General features: G+C 39.1%; 1 protein-coding gene across 5 annotated transcripts in view; it reads left to right on the forward strand.

Annotated features, from left to right (window-relative positions):
* GRIK1 (glutamate ionotropic receptor kainate type subunit 1) overlaps nucleotides 1-16,697 on the forward strand; it is a 416,597-nt gene that overhangs the window by 166,767 nt on the left and 233,133 nt on the right. The gene's annotated exons all lie outside the window — the stretch shown is intronic.

Consider the following 16,697-nt stretch of genomic DNA (forward strand, 5'->3'; position numbering starts at 1 on the left):
CATGACTCAGCAATTCCATTCCTGACATATGTCCCAAAGAAAGGGAACATTAAAAAAAAAAAAAAACGTGGCCTGTAATCCCAGCACTCTGGGAGGCCAAGGCAGGTGGATCATGAGGTCAGGAGATCGAGACCATCCTGGCTAACATGGTGAAACCCTGTCTCTACTACAAATACAAAAATTAGCCGGGTGTGGTGGCGGGCGCCTGTAGTCCTAGCTACTCAGGAGGCTGAGGCAGGAGAATGGCGTGAACCCGGGAGGCGGAGCTTACAGTGAGTCGAGATCGCACCACTGCACTCCAGCCTGGGCGACAGACCAAGACTCTGTCTCAAAAAAAAAGAAAAAATGTGTTGCAGTGTTGTATATGGGACAGTCAGTTGGCAGTACCCAAATGCCCATCACTAAGGAATGGGTAGAGGATGGAACCAGGGCACAATAGGCAGCGTTTAGAAAAAATAGGTTAGGTGCACATGTAAGAACAGGGAGAGTGCTGAACAAAAAAAAAAAAAAAAAGAATCGGAAGGATATCTGTAAAACAACAAAATTTATGTAAGTTTAAAAGTGCATGCAACAACTATAGACATTTAAAGATATGCATTAAATCCACTGAATGCTCACCAGCTTGGGGTGAGGAAGAGAGTAATAGGAGCGGAAAATACAACGGCATACACTTACATATTTATAAAGAGGGATATTGCATGGGCTAATGATGATAGTAGGCCATGAATGGAAGTTATATAATTAACTCCCTGTTCCTGGAAAATAAAAAACAGGAAGGAAGGAAGGTGGGATGGAAGAGAGGAAGAAATGCAGTGTGGGAGAGAAGGAGGTTTTAGGAAAGGAGAAAGAAAGGGAAAAAGGAAGGAGCATGTTGCAGGGAAGTATAAAGTTGCAAAGAAGCACAGATAAGTATGATTCCATTTATATAAAATTTTGTGTATATGTGTGTGAAAAGGGTGTGTGTGTATACGTGTGTGCATGTGTGTACATAAAAGAGGTGTCTTAAAGAATATTCATTAAAATGAGCATTTTAATACTCACCAATATCACCCCTGGGAGTGAGATTTTAGATGGGTTTTACTTTTCTTAATACTTCTTTTGTATTGTTTGGCTATTCCAGATGGGAATGTGTTATATTTAAAAACTGAGGTTGAGGGGGTGGTATAATTTTGGGTTGTGGGTGGAAATAAATCACCCAGGAATAGCAGATCCTCTCTCTTGCTCTCCTGACATGACTTTCATATAAACATTGTCTCTAATTGTTTTTACTCACCCTCAAATGTGTCAAATGTAAAGCGGGCATGGCAGAAGCAACAGTGATTTAGTTACAAAATATTGAAATATACTATGAAGATGGATAGGAAATCCATAAGATGCTTCTTCTGCAATTAAAAACAATATCTAATCATCAGAAACAAGTTTCCTGGCTTGAAATCAAGTGATAAAATGATGCTGAGCCACAAGAGATTCTTGCCCTAATTCCCCTAAAGCTGCTTGTTCTCCTGTTTGCTTTAATTGAATTGCTTCTGTTGCGATTGTTGCAGGCAAGGATACCCTAGCAAAGTCTCTGCTACTTCAGGCAGGTTTACCCTAGCAAAGTGAAGTGAAGTCTTAGGTAGCCTCTGGGGTACTTGATGGCTTTAATAATTCAAGTGATGGCACCCACTTTCTTTTCAGAATATATATGCCTTCCTAAACTGCCTCATGCACTGAATTTTTCTATTTTACCATGTTTGTAAATATTCCAATAATGTTATTACAAAATAATGGATTATGTCCAAGATGGATAAATTTAGCTTAAATCCAAAATGTATAAATCATAGTGGTTCCTTGTAATGTCATGGACATGGTTGAAAAGAGTGATGTGGTTCAAAATAATAGTCCCCACAAGTACATTTCAGGAAATTCCAACTAACACTTACTAATTTCAAAGTAAGTAGATGCTAGCTGGCATCCAATTAGCTACAGTATTTACATATTCTATCTCAATGAATCCTCCTAATTAAGAGGTAGTATCTATTTATGAGATAGGTGTAATTAGCCACGTTTACAGATGAGTAAATTTAAAGTCACAGAAGTTAAATAACTTGACCAAGACCACAAAGCTAATAAATAAGTGCCCAAATTACAGTTCAGATTTAATTATTTCATAGTATTTAGTGTTCCAAGAAGAAAATCAAGGCATGAGGGGTTTTTCTCTTTGTACTTGTATTTTGCAGGTCCCAGTCATATAAGTAATTAGCTTTCACCAATCACACTACCTACATTTTGTCTGCTAGATACCTCCAGCAAAAGTTGTTCTATGAAGATGTAACTTTTTATAAGGTCACATCTTTAAAATGATATCATTACATAGTAAATTAGTGGAATTTTTGAAGCCTAGCTAATTTTGTTCAGCCATTGAATCCCTAAGTTGTTTGGGAGAGAAGACATTGAGTAGATGCCTTTGGGTTCATACTATATATTTATGATCATAAAGCTTCCCCTTATATAGTTTATTACTTACTCTTCAATTGATCTAAAGTCCACTTTTTGTGGGTGGTAAAGATAATTATGTCAGAAATGACACATTAACTTTAGTTGGGATCACACACACACACACACACACACACCATAAAATGGCAAAACAAAATTATTGTTTTATTATACTGTCTTAATTATAATAATAGAAATAAACTCGAATGTCAGTGAAAATCATAAGCCCCCTTACACACATAAGCCTCCAAAACACACGCACACACACACACACACATGCACTCACTGACCTCCACAATATTTTATTCATGGCAAAGAAGAACTGGTTTTTCTGTCTGACTTATCACAGGCATTTCATGCAGAGTCAAAGAAATGTGACATATTTTCTGAGGATAAAGTACAAAAATGGTTGTCGCTTTGGGGATTAAAAGCAAATATGTCACTTTTGTAAAAGCAATTCTCAATGAATTAGAAAAACAGAACATTTCTGCTTCTTTTCAGATACTCATCCTTAAGCTGAGCTTGCCCTGTGCTCAGCTAGGTGGCCTATCTGTGAGATCACCATGTAGTCGCACCAAATAGGAAGACTTATTTTCTTGGGGGCCATTATCTCACAATTCTAAATAGAACACTTCAAGGAAGAGGACCTTAAAATATTTTCCCAAATCATTTTGAATTAGTATAATTCCCTTTTTTTGAAAAGCCCTCTGGTTAAATAATGTAAAGAATGAGAGTGTTAGAGAAATAACTCAGGAAAGACCAGGGGCCAATGATCTCTTAGAAGTGGTCAAGCCAGCAAGTGCTTCATTGAAGTTGGGACTCTGGGTCAAGGATTTACATCTGTGAGGTCGTATCTGTTTCAGAACAACAGATTCACCCACCAGTAACTGACCTGAAAAACTAGAGATTAATTTTCGTCACATTTTTATTGGAGTGGGGAGCACAGAGCAATGGTCAATAGATTGCATTCTTGATAGGGCATGTGTAGAGTAAAACTCTATTAAAACATTGTTGGTTGTTAGATGGATTTGTTCTATCCTAAGTCAGATAATTTCCTTTGAAACTTAAGTACCCAGAGAAACATTCTGATAAGAGTCAGCATATGAAGCAGACATTAGTCTTGTCCATCAAACATCTTTCATGAAGGAGTCCCAGCATACACACAAAACAACAAACTGCTCTTAGGAAGCACTGAGTCACCACAAGGAACTGGGTTAGAATCTTGCTTTACATATTTCCCCGAAACCACTTATGTTAAATCTTAATTTTGTTTTGCAAAATTTGGCACAATGAGAAAACAACACATCAGTTTTATCCTGTGCTTTGGTTCTAGCGTGGTGGCAGTATAGCATCACCGTGGTTTTCTCTCTCATCTTACCGACATTAAGAGCATATAACGCAAAACACATAACACAAATTTATGTGCTTAGAGATCTGTGCTTTCACTCAGCTGGGACAAAACACGTATACTAAATTGAGAAGACAGGAGGTAGGAGAACTGCACTCTAGGTTCTGTATTAAGTTTTTTACCCACAACCACATTTAACCCTCACAGTGTCCCTATGATTCAGATAGGTTTATTATTCTTACTGATGAAGAAGCTGAAGGACATTAGATAATCTGCCGCAGCTCCCACAGCTTGCATATATCACTGATCCAAATTCTTTGTTCTGCGTCATGGTGAAGGGCTCCACCCTTTAGCTCTCTAAACCTAAATCAGAGGTGTCATCCTTGACTCTTCCCTCACTTTGACCCACCAGCACTCAATTAGTCTCCAGGTTCTGCGGATTCACTTTTCTTTCTTTCTTTTTTTTTTCTTTCTGTTCATTCTGCCACCAGGACTACTGCTACTGAAACAACCTCTAGTCTGACTGTCACCTGCATTAACTTTCCAAAATGAGGATCAGATTGTATTATCCCTCTACTTAAAGTCCTTCAGTGTGTTGCCATTGGCCTTAGAACAAGGTACAAACTTCTTGATATGGTTTTCAGTATCACCAGACATTTGTTCCCTGCTTCCCACGTCACCTATGTCCCTAAACACTCTACGCTCCAAACGCAATTAGACCTTTTTCAATTTTTCAAATGCTTTCTTGACTTGGGCCTTTTCAGTGCTATTATCCATACCCCAAACCCTATCCAATTACCTTTTCCCTCTGTCCACACATCCTTCTAGTCCTGGGAAAAATTTCACATCCTTGGAAAGCCTTCATGGTTTTCATATAACAGTGGTTCTGAAATTGCAGTCTCTTGACTAATAGCCTCAGCAATGCCTGGGACCTCATTAATAATTAATATAAATTCTAGAGCCCCATCCCAAACCCATTGAATCAGGATCTCTAGGGTGGCAACTAAAATGTATGTTTTAGCAAGCACTTCAAGTAGTTCTGGTGCTGGTTGAAGTTTGACCCACTTCCCAATGGTGGGTCATTGGTGAATCCCAATCCTCATGGGAGTCACCAAGTACTGACACCTCAAGCTCATCTCCAGAGATTTTGAGTTACTTGGTCTAGAGTGGGGCCTGAAAATTTGATTATTGTTACTTTTGTTTTTAAGTTTCCCCGTATGACTCTAATGTACAGTTAGGGGTGAGATCTTCTTCCTTAGGCTAATTTAGGACCAGTCTTGTACTTCCCTTTCTTGATACTTGACCCCTTTATTTTCTTCTTTTATTGTCTGACATCCCCTCGGTAGACAGAGTTTATGAGGGAAAGGACTGTATCCGGCCAGCTCAAGCACAGTCCCGGAACAATAATTCAGATGTATTAGTCACTCAATTAAAATGTATTGAAAAAAATGAACGTTGAATTGATATCTACTTAAGATCCCTGGCAAAAGATACTGGCTAAAGTGACCTCCACCTCCCCTGCAAAACATTTCCTGTTGAAAAATCCACATTTGCTTGTTTGGGTCATCACTAAATTACTAACAACCTCTTCTAAACTTTAGACTCATTCACTTTTATCAATGGGGAGTTAAAATATTAAAAATATCATCCTCTTTGTCACTATTAATAAATACCAACCACTCGTTCCACACTGGAAACTACATGGAGTTCCTGTCTCCATTTTTCTCCTCTCATTTTAATTGGGGTGCTGCAGAGATGTGTAGATTTAAATTTCAATTCCATCAATAAAAGTTGAGCAATATTCCTCCATGAACACTATTTTCTACAAATCTTTTCTTGGTATATCTTAACTTTATAGCTATTCAAATTATATGCTGATTACATGAGAAGTGTTTCGTTGATACAAACTCAATATTCACCTTATGCAATCCAAGTATTTGACCAAGTATGTTAAGGTTTCAGCTACAGTTTCTTATGAAGGTAAGTGATAAAGTAAAGAAAAAAAGGTAAATAATTGATATGGTTTGGCAGTGTCCCTACTCAAAATCTCATCTTGAATTGCAATCCCCAGAATCCTCATAATCCCATGTGTGGAGGGAGGGACCTCACGGGAGGTAATTGAATCATTAAGGTAATTTCCCCTATGCTATATTCATGATAGTGAGGGAGTTCTCACAAGATCTGGTGGTTTTATAAGTGTTTGGTAGTTCCTTCTACATTCGTTCTCCTTCCTGCCACCTTGTAAAGAAGGTGCGTTGCTTCGCCTTCACCTTCCACCATGATTGTAGGTTTCCTGAGGCCTCTCTAGCCATGCTGAACCTTGAGTCTATTAAACCTCTTTGCTTTATAAATTACCCAGTCTCGGGCAGTTCTTTATAGCAGTATGAAAACGGACTAATACAAAGTCAGTATAAAACTACTAAAGAGAGGTTTAGCACCTTCAAATCTAAAAAGGAAGTTTGTTCCTACAGCAGTAGAAATGAAGAAGGGATGCTAAGAAGAACAGGTTTTGAGGAGAAGTTTCCAAAATGCAAATTTCCTGTTGAAGAAAGAGAAAGGCAAAAAAATGACTTCGCAGACAGCAACTGATCACCATGGTAACAGGATCAAACTCCAGGGTTACTGGAAGCAAAATAACACACAGTTGGAAAGGGCTCACCATGGAGCACAGACAGGAGACCTGGCCTTTCCTGTTGTCCTTTTTTCCCTTTTCCAGCTTGGAAGAAGGGAAGTTTAAGGGATGAGGGCTGGCAGGGAAATACCACCAGCAAGGTGAGTCTCCCTGGACCGTACCAGGAGTGCAGAAGCCTGTCCAGGTTGGTTGCTGCTCTTACCTCCTCAGCTGAACAACTGAGCTCCTTGGTAGCTGGAGAGAGGAAGCAGAGACAGATGCTTCTCAGTACTCTAGTACTACAAGTCTACAAGTCCAACAATCCCAAGATTCCAAGCTCCTTGACTCTTCAGTGGTTTAAATCCATCTATTGACAAAGCAACTATTGGTGAAGTTTTTTTTTTTTTTTGAGACGGAGTCTTGCTCTATCACCCAGGCTGGAGTGCAGTGGCGCGATCTCCGCTCACTGCAAGCTCAACCTCCTGAGTAGTTGGGATTACAGTGCATGCCAGCTATTTTTTGTATTTTTAGTAGAGATGGGGTTTCACCGTGTTGGTCAGGCTGGTCTCAAACTCCTGACCTCGTGATCTGCTGGCCTCGACCTCCCAAGGTGCTGGGATTATAGGCTTGAGCCACCACACCCGGCCGAGCTTTGGTGGATGTTTTAGCAGTAAAAGCAAAGAATCAACTAACCCCAAGATGGTATATGAGGAGCAGGACCAGCTACTTAATTCACAGGCCCAGTGCAAAGTGAAAATGTGGATCCCCTTGTTCCAAAAATTAAGAAGTTCAAGACAGAAACAGCGGGGCATGAAACCAAGCTCCATCCTTCGATGTGCAAGCCCTGTGTCACTGCACAGGTCTCACATCCATAAAGCCAGCCCAGATCAGAGACCTCAACTTAGAAAAAAAGGTAGATAAAGAAACAGCAATTAATGCAGTGGCTCACGCCTGTAATCCCAACACTTTGGAAGGCTGAGGCAGGCGGATCACAAGATGAGGAGATCGAGACCAGCCTGGCCAATATGGTAAAACCCTGTCTCTACTAAAAATACAAAAATTAGCCAGGCGTGGTAGCAGGCGCCTGTAGTCCCAGCTGCTCAGGAGGTTGAGGCAGGAGAATAGCTTGAAACCGGGAGGTGGAGGTTGCAGTGAGCTGAGATCGTCCCACTGTACTCCAGCCTGAGCCACAGAGCGAGACTCCATTTCAGAAAAAAAAAAAAGAACAAAATAAAGAAACAGCACTTCATCCTCTTCACTGACCTTCAACACATGTCTGGTTTCCTTAACCCCTGTTCCAACTCTGATATATTCTCATAATAAATCTGCATCTTGAATTTAAAGTTCTACTTTCCTAACGGTCTGAATTTGCTTAAGTTGTTGAATAATATGTTGAAGTTGTACTCATACGGTTAGCGAAAGAAAAGTAGATTGCTGGTTTTGTAAGTCAAGGGGACAAAAGTGCTTTCTGTTGATAAACCAAGAAATCAGTGGATATAAGGATATTATAATTCTCTGCAGAATAAAAAATTGAAGGGGACAGTAGGGAAGGAAGATGAATGTCTTGCCAATAGAGCTTATATTCAGGATATAAATCCACGGAGTAGCAGAAAATATTAGTTCCTTATCTTTGTATGCTAAATCCAGCATAGAAATGCGGTCTGGCTACATACAGCCTAAAAATAAAAGTTGGATTAAGTGGATGAGTAAACACTTCTTTCAGACGGGAAAGGGATGGACAAGACTTGAGAAGGTGTGTTGATTTGCTATTATTTTAAGCTGAATGAATGCAGTTTAAAGTGTCTTTGTTTAAGACAGATTTTTCCACAAAATGCATGCAAGCCCCTGTGAATATGTTACAAATGTGCTGAGATATTGATGTCAACCCCCTCATCCCTTTGCCCCTGTGTGCTGTACACATTTTTATCACTTTCTAGATGAGCTATGGTGTATGAAATGTTGTTATGCACCGGCTCTGACTTGTAGAGATATATAGGAATCCAAGTGGGATGATCTAGTTACTGCCTATGTTTGATAAAGTAGGCTGTGCTTCTTTGTAAAGTGTGATAAAGAAGGCAGAAGAAAACATTTCATGACTCTACCTTGGCAAAAGACAGGTAGCCATATATCAAGAAGAATTGCCCACATAGCTCCAGTAGACAAGCAGAAAACTTGGGAATACCGAAGTTGGATGTCGATTACCTAACACAGGTGAAGAAGGGAATCTAACTCTGTCACTGAACATTTATCAGTGCTCATTTTGAAATATTATTTCCAGAATATACTGCCATGGGCCAAAATGAGTTGAAGCCTAGAGAAAACAGGGCCTTCTGTGTCCTGTGTGTTTATCTTTTCCCAGTCCTCTTGCATGTGGAATGTTCAGAAGAACTTACACTGATGAGAAGCAGACAAGAGCCCTGTTCCTTACTGCTTTGTTTTGATACAACTAATACAAAAACATATTATTATAAAAGTTTATAAAGCTTCTGTTCTCCAGAATTCCTGTTGAGAAATTTAAATTCTTGCACCCATCTATAAGTTATATGGACTCTTTATCTGTCTCCTCTCCCTCAACATCACCGCCATCATTATCATTAACAGTATCTGTTCATTGCCCCTGTATTAGTAAATGGAGCAATATAGTTTAACATTTTTTCCAATCATTAGAAATTTTAGTTGTAGCAAAGATCAATGAAAACTTAAAACTTTTCTGAAACATTATATTTATCATATGCGTAATTAACCCAACATAGCCATTCAGTGGTGAAGAAAATGGGCCCATCTACTTAGCAAACTGCTTCTGCCTAATTTGTTGATGGCTCTTTGCACAATTTTAGTCCTTGAACCTTTTAAGGATCTCTTTTTTGGGTTTCACGTATGCAAATTTACAAACTGGTTTTAAACAGTGCTCTATGTTAATGAGGAAAATTTTAGAACTGCAGTTAGTTTTGTTCAAAAAAAGGTGGGGTGGGGATGACAAATAGTTAATTGTGTTCCTCTCCACAAGAATATGAAAGATAAAACTTTGTCCTTGATTACATAGAAGACTATGTCTTTGTAGTTTAAAACATTTTGCCATTGATTTTTGGTTCTATTGAAATAGTATGTAAGAACTTGTTTATACTAGTGTATTGGAAAGTTAGAAATTAGCTTTAAGAGGGCGGGAAACGGTTCTCCCTGAGTGTTAATGCTGTCGTAGACAAATCGTACACTTTCATAAACTACTTTTATCTAAAGTCATTTTTTCATAATATAAATCAAAAGGGCAGCAAGCACTTTTAAATATGACTTAAAACCTTCTTCAATAATGAACAAAAATCGTATTCAGTTGATTTTCTGACCTATGGACCAAGACATATATTTCAGTAAAAGACAGTCGAGAGTGTTTAAACATTTCCATTTTGAAAGATTCAATGAAGTGAAAAAAATGTGCCTGTAAAAAGAACCAGGTCTTCCAAAAGGAATTAATTTGTTTTTCAATGATGCACTGATCCTTTGAAAACAGGCAAGTTCCAACGAATAAACTATGAGGTGATATCATAACTCCAGGAATGATATTCAGACAACTGGGGGGCTTGGCATCCACTCAAAAGAATGGATCTGGTTGTCCCAGAGCTGCTTGCTGAGTATTCATCTTTTATTTGGTAGAAATGGAGGAATAGGGGGCCTGGCATAGTGACAGGAGTGGGGGGAGCTCCCGGAGTCTTAAGACAGCAGTTATTTGCCAACTAGCAGTACAGCAGTATTTTCAATATCTTCACTACTGGTATAGCCAAAAGATGTTTACTGGGTGATGTCAACCTGTGATTCTCACCAAGGGAATGTCACTTACTCATCAGTGATGTCCAGCGCACACTGGCTTGGGTTTGTGCAGCCAATCAGATCAACATTTTCCCATCAGTGTGACTTCAAGCATATGAACACCTTTCCCATGAGCCAGGTGCCAACCATTACTAGTATTTGTTATATAAGAAAAAATTGAAGTCCAAGAATGCCATTTCACTGACCAGCATGCCGTCTGCTTCAACCAAGACTTCAGCTAGTCCTAAATGCACGAGCATGATAATCACATATTCTACTGATCTTGAAACAAAAATCAATCAGTATCAAATGAAAATATAAGTAAATGTAATTAGTACCTTGTTTTCCCCCACAAAGCTTACATTTTCTTTCTCTTACTCCATTAGACATTGAGGCCTTCGTATTTATTAACAATAATGAGTCCCTGCTCTACCAAATATATGTATAAAGTTCTCTGGGAGAAAATGGAATGAGTAGCTGTTTTTAAGGCAGCCATAGTATGAGTTTTGGAACTATGTAATTCAGATAAAACAAAAGGTTGACATTGTTTTTCATTTAAATACTGCAGCTATCAGAGTCACTGTAGGTACTGGATTTATTAAAACCTCAAATGTTTAAAAACTGTTGGCATGACTGTATGCATATTTTGATAGAGTTACATGCAGAAGCATGTTAATAAAATATCAGAATCAATTATAATATAAACCACATTTAATTAACATTTCTGAATACAACCATATTCACTGCATTATTTTTACCATTTGGTGTCATTAATTCCCTCCTGACTCATCCCACTTACTAATTTAGAAAGGTTATTAATGAGAATATCACTGTTTTCTGTTTCATACCGAAATAAGGTGACACTAATTGTTAAGATTTTTATCAACCACTACAGAGGACCTAGGCAAGTGAATACTTTGCCTCTATGAATTTCTCATGGAAGCATTTTGAGACCACTGTTTTAAAGGTCTCAAGACTATTTTAAAGACTTTTTAAAACCTTTAAAGGTTTTAAAGACTATTATTTCAAAGATAATATCTGCACAAGCCATGAACAAATGCTGAAATAAGGTATTTTTATTAGTTGTTCTTATTGAGGCAAGTTGGAAGATATTTATCTGCTTGCACAACAATAAACTAGATTTATTTGAGTAATACGTTTATCAAAATCCTGTTAGGAGTATATGGGTTTGGGTATTCAAAAAAATGGATGTGAGTTTTTCTGCTTTCCAGCAAGCCTGGTCACCTCCCTGCCAGGAGACAATGGTGGCTACGTGTGCATGTTTTATGTAAGTATATCTGAATATTAGCAGTCTTTGGTCCCAATCCCACAAGTGCTGACAAGGGTCATTGGTAGAGTCATCGGCACCCCTGCACCCTCTCACTTTATTATGCTGATGTTAGAAATGCCAGGTGTGGAAGAAAGCAGAGCATCAGACCCAGATATGGGCACTACTGGAGAAGCAGATTGAGGCATTTACTAACACACAGAACCTTCAGGGCATTTAATTCGGTGAAACTGAGAACAACGGGTGACAAAACGTGTTTCCAATTCCAGATGAAGTCTCAATATATTCTTGGACCATAAATTTAAAACATGAGTTGTCTAGCCATTCCAGAAAAGTCACAAAGCAGTGTTTGTATCAGTTGAAAGAAGGACTATGCAGTTATTAATAGAGAAGATCTCCCCTCATCCAAAAGATCAGGGAAGGACTAGAAAATAGCACCTGTGGGAATTTATCTGGATGTTGAAAGATATGCTGGGTGAACTACTGTAAAAAACAACATCATACTCACATCTTTGTCACTCATCTATTCATTCCAAAAACTCAAAACTTCAGTGAACACTGTATTAGCTTCCTACGACTGCCATAACAAAGTACCATAACCTGGGTGACTTAGAATAACAGAAATTTATTTTCTTGCAGTTTTGAAGGCTAGAAGGCTTAAATCAATATGTTAGCAGGGTTGGTTGCTCCCGAGGGCTGTGACGGAGAATCTGTTCCCGGTCTCCCTCCTAGCTTCTAGAAGCCTCAGGTATTCCTTGGCTTGTGTATCAGGGGTCCCCAGTCCTATAGGGGCATAGACCAGTACCGGTCCATGGCCTGTTAGGAACTGCTCACAAGAGGAGGTGAGCGGCCAGGGGGTAAGTGAGAATTACCACCTGAGCTCCACCTCTTGTCAGATCAGCCGGGACATTAGATTCTCTTAGGAGCGCAAACCCTATTGTGAACTGTGCGTGGGAGGGATGTAGATTGCACACTCCTTAGGAGAATCTAATACCTGATGATCTGAGGTGGAACGGTTTCATCCCAAAACCAGCTCCCACCACCCCTCACCTCCAGTCTTTGGAAAAATTGTCTTTCAGGAAACCGCTTTCTGGTGTCAAAAAGGTGGGGCCGCTGTTGTAGATGAACTCTCCCTGTGTCTTCACATTATCTTCTCTCTCTACGCATCTGTCTCCATGTCAAAATGTCCCCTTTTTATAAAGACACCTGTTGTATGGCATTAGGGCCCATCCTAGTGACCTCGTTTTAATTTGATTACATCTATAAAGACCTTGTCTCCTAAGAAAGTCATGTTCTAATTACAAGGTATCTTTTTTTACTTGACCCAGTTCTACCTGTAACACCTACTGGTAGCCAGACACCATATGAGCCACTCACAAATGGTTGAGACACAGTTTCTGCCCTCATTGTGCTTAATAATCTAGCAAATATAATAATCACCGAGAAAAAAAATTTTAAAGAAAAATAATTGATTGATCGTTACCTCTATGCTTGACACTATGCTAAATGCTTTACAAGCATTTTCTCATTTAATCCTCATAGCAACATTTTGAAGTAAGCACTATCATTAGAAGCAGCTTTGTGGAAAGTTATATTTGACTTGAGTGTGAAGAATAGACTTGTAATTCTTCAGTCAAAGAAGAAGACACATCAGGAAAACTGCATTGGTTGAGGACAGAAAATGTGTGTGTGGGGAACAGAACGTGCTCAACTCTGGTTTCAGGAGGCTGAAATAGACAAGTCTTCAGCATGGTCTGTCTGCCTGCCCCTCTCTTCCTGCCTGGGATCCTCCAATATGCAGCATGGGATTCGGGTGGCATCCCCCCTGCACATACACCCATGCAACCCAGGGGTGGAGGGACATTAACACCCATGGTGCCATTCCTAACCGGTGGGAGTGAAAACAGATACATCATGCTTCCTCCTTTTGTGCCTTGGGTGGACAATTCTGAGACACCATTCAGAAGGCTCTCAGAAGGTCCCTGCGGAATCAAGCACCAGGTGCTTATATAGTGGTGGACAACTCAGTAATGCATTTTTGTATGGTCTTTGTCTCCTTTCCTATTTTACTCTCCTACCCTATAATTCTCCCCAGAATTCCCATCTCAAAAGACTTGCACAAAAGCCTTGGCCTCAGGTTCCACTTTTAAGAGACTAAGATCATTGGCATCAGATTTTATTATCCCAGGTCAGAGATGAAAATAACTGACTTATCAGTGTCTTTCTCAAAGCCGAGAAGCTTTAGGCATACTGAGAAATAGCACCCAAGTCTCTTAGCTTCCTGAAGAACATCTTCCCCATAAAAGAGGTCATCCAGTCTAAAAAGTCTCAATAATCATTTTCCTGTATAAACACCTTCAAGTGCCTTGCATGAGGGAAAGCACTTTTTGCTCCTTTCTACACCATCACCTCTGGCATGGAAGAGTGGTAGCTGGGACCCCATTGCCAGTGCAACAGAACAAGCTTAAAAATAGTTTTATCTGAAGTGATGCTAAAAAGGCAAGTCATGGAAGTAAAATGCAAATGTTCTGTCTCTTATTGTCTTTCCATTATATGGAACACACACACACACACACATACAAATGAATTTCAGCTCAGGAGAAATTAACTTGAACCAAAATGAAAGAGAAGAGTAGAGACTTCTGACTCAAAGGCAAGTCTACTTCAATTGCTTCTGCCACTACCAAATTAAAAGTTGAAGCACAAGAGCCTTTTGGGACCTCTAAAATCGTTCTCTGATTCCTGGAAACTTTCCTTCTGTAGAGAAATAAATACATTAATGGAGTACTTCTTCCTCCCACAATGTCCAAAGTCCTGTATTTTAAAAAATTTATGTTACAGAATACTTTCATATTGCAGTTCTTTTTTTTTTCATCTTTCTCCTGAGCAAATTTTTATATGAAGGTCACACCAACTTCCATAATGCACAGAGGTTGTATTCTCTTAATGGTTCTAAAAGCCACATACATACGAGCAAATTGCTATCTAGATTAATTATAGAAAATGTTCAAAAGAATTCCATTATTATTGCAGATCCCATTAAGAGGCTGTAATGTATAGATAATAATTCTGTTTACTGCAATTGACATCCATACACATCTTGGAAATATCCAGAAAAAGACATACAGGATATTTTAAAACACACCCACTGTCCCATTCTTTTATTTGACCATTTCCCCTGATTTTATGATGCATTAATCTTCAGTGGTTTTGTGATTTTTCTAATTTTCTTTCTCCCTTTTCCATGGGCACCATTCTACCCCTCCTTTGGATGAAGTATATGAGAGTTGCACAACCCCACAGAGAAAGTTGCTATCTAGCTAGCTTGGGAATTTCTACACTTAGGCAGACTCAGGAAAGTGCTAGGAGGAGGCAGTTCCCACAAAGTACACTGCTATTTTACTACTAAATGAGTTAAGACCCCAGAATCTTCAGTCTTTGGAAAACAATCCCATAACAGAGCCTTTCATGCAATTGAAGAGCTTCTTTCGTACAGAGAGACAGATGGAAGAAACATTGAAGAAAATACTCTGCATTGTAACCTCAAGAAGATTTGGAAGAAGGAAGCCATTTCAAAGAGACTGTTTTCAAAGTACATGCATTCCTGGGGGAGAAAAGCAACTTCATTTATTCTTTTCCCTTATACAAACAAGTTTTCAGAGCAGTCCCTCTGATGAAGTATATCGTATCATGCTCATGAACAGCTGTCTGTATGTATAAGAAAAAATATTTAGAAACAGGTCGCTGTTTACTCTAGCAATGCTACTGTGTGTTAGTGAGTCATGGATGCAACAATGCTAGTTTTGATTTTGTCTGTGGAATAAAATCCAAAATTTGGTGTTATCAAAAACTTTGCAGGCTTCTCAACCAGGTCTTATGTAATTTCTGGCTTGAAGAGATGGGAGTCAGAACTCTGTCTCAGGATTTCTCAACCTCAACACAAGGATCAGATTATTCTTCATTGTGGGGGGCTGCCCTGCACATTGCAGAACATTTAGCAACACCCTGGCCTCTACCCCCTGGATGCCAGTAGCACCTACCCAACTGTAACAATCAAAAGTGTCTTCGGATAATGCCAAAATGTAGCTAGGGGTGGAGATGATAAAATCATCCCTGATTCAGAACTACCGCTTTGTATTAAGAACATCGTTCTTGGAAGGATTTTGTTTTAAGGCCTGTAGTTGAGTGTAGGATATGCCAAGAACATACTGAGTTGTCTAAAGAAGAATTTTCGTAGAAAAAATTTAAGCTGACAAGAACAGTAGTAAAGAAGTATTGAAGGGAAGTGAAGAAGCATTGCTCCTGGCTCTCACAGGTGGACAATGTGCAGGCAGACAATATAACCCAGTTTGCTGTATTTGTCAGAGGGAAGGATTCTTATTCTGCTCTGCATCCTTCCTCTTAGTCCCCATTCGAAGCATGATTAACCTGTCCCCTGGCAGATGGTGGTTCAGGGCCAGCCGAAGAGCATCTCTTTCCCTAAAGGCCCTCTCGGTAACTACTGGGAAAAGCGATCTTAAGTAGCCATTTTAGGGCTAGAAAGAAAAGAATTTTACAGAGTTTGCAGCTGAATGACAGAAGACAGAAGGAATGCAATAACTTAAATGCATCTGTAGCCATGTCTGTGGAGCGCTGAGGAATCCATTAGGGTATAAGGTAGCAAGGAGACCTCTCAAGGTGGAAAAATAAAAATAAAAAAGATTAGAAGGAAATTGCAGAGTGAAGAAATGAGCCTTTCTCATTACTTGAAAGTGTAATCTCTACTCATAAAAGCAAGCAGAAAAAAAGAGACATATTTGATTTTATTATAAAATAAAAGTAGGAGGGACAAAAATCCTGCACACTCAAGTGTGGTGTGTGCAAAGTGCTCAAGTAACTTAGAAATAAATAAAGGTCTTTGACTTCTTGGTACTATATTAGCATATTCCTCTGTTCTTCTAAGAGCATATGGCTCTGCCAGAGGCAGGAGCTATAAGAAGGGAGGCAGAAATGCAAAGAAGGCTTGATCTTTCAAAGGAAATACATTTCACTATTTTTTCTCCATTTGAAAATCATGTTTTATTTCAACCTGTTAGATTTATATTTTCAAGTCAATAATAATGTGTAAAATGTCTAAAAGGGCTTGGAATGCATTTTATAAACAGTCTGGGAATTGAAGACTGAAAGTCCTAAGT

This window comes from Rhinopithecus bieti, unplaced genomic scaffold (assembly GCF_001698545.2).
Source record: "Rhinopithecus bieti isolate Rb0 unplaced genomic scaffold, ASM169854v2 scaffold_1295, whole genome shotgun sequence".
Lineage (NCBI taxonomy): Eukaryota > Metazoa > Chordata > Mammalia > Primates > Cercopithecidae > Rhinopithecus > Rhinopithecus bieti.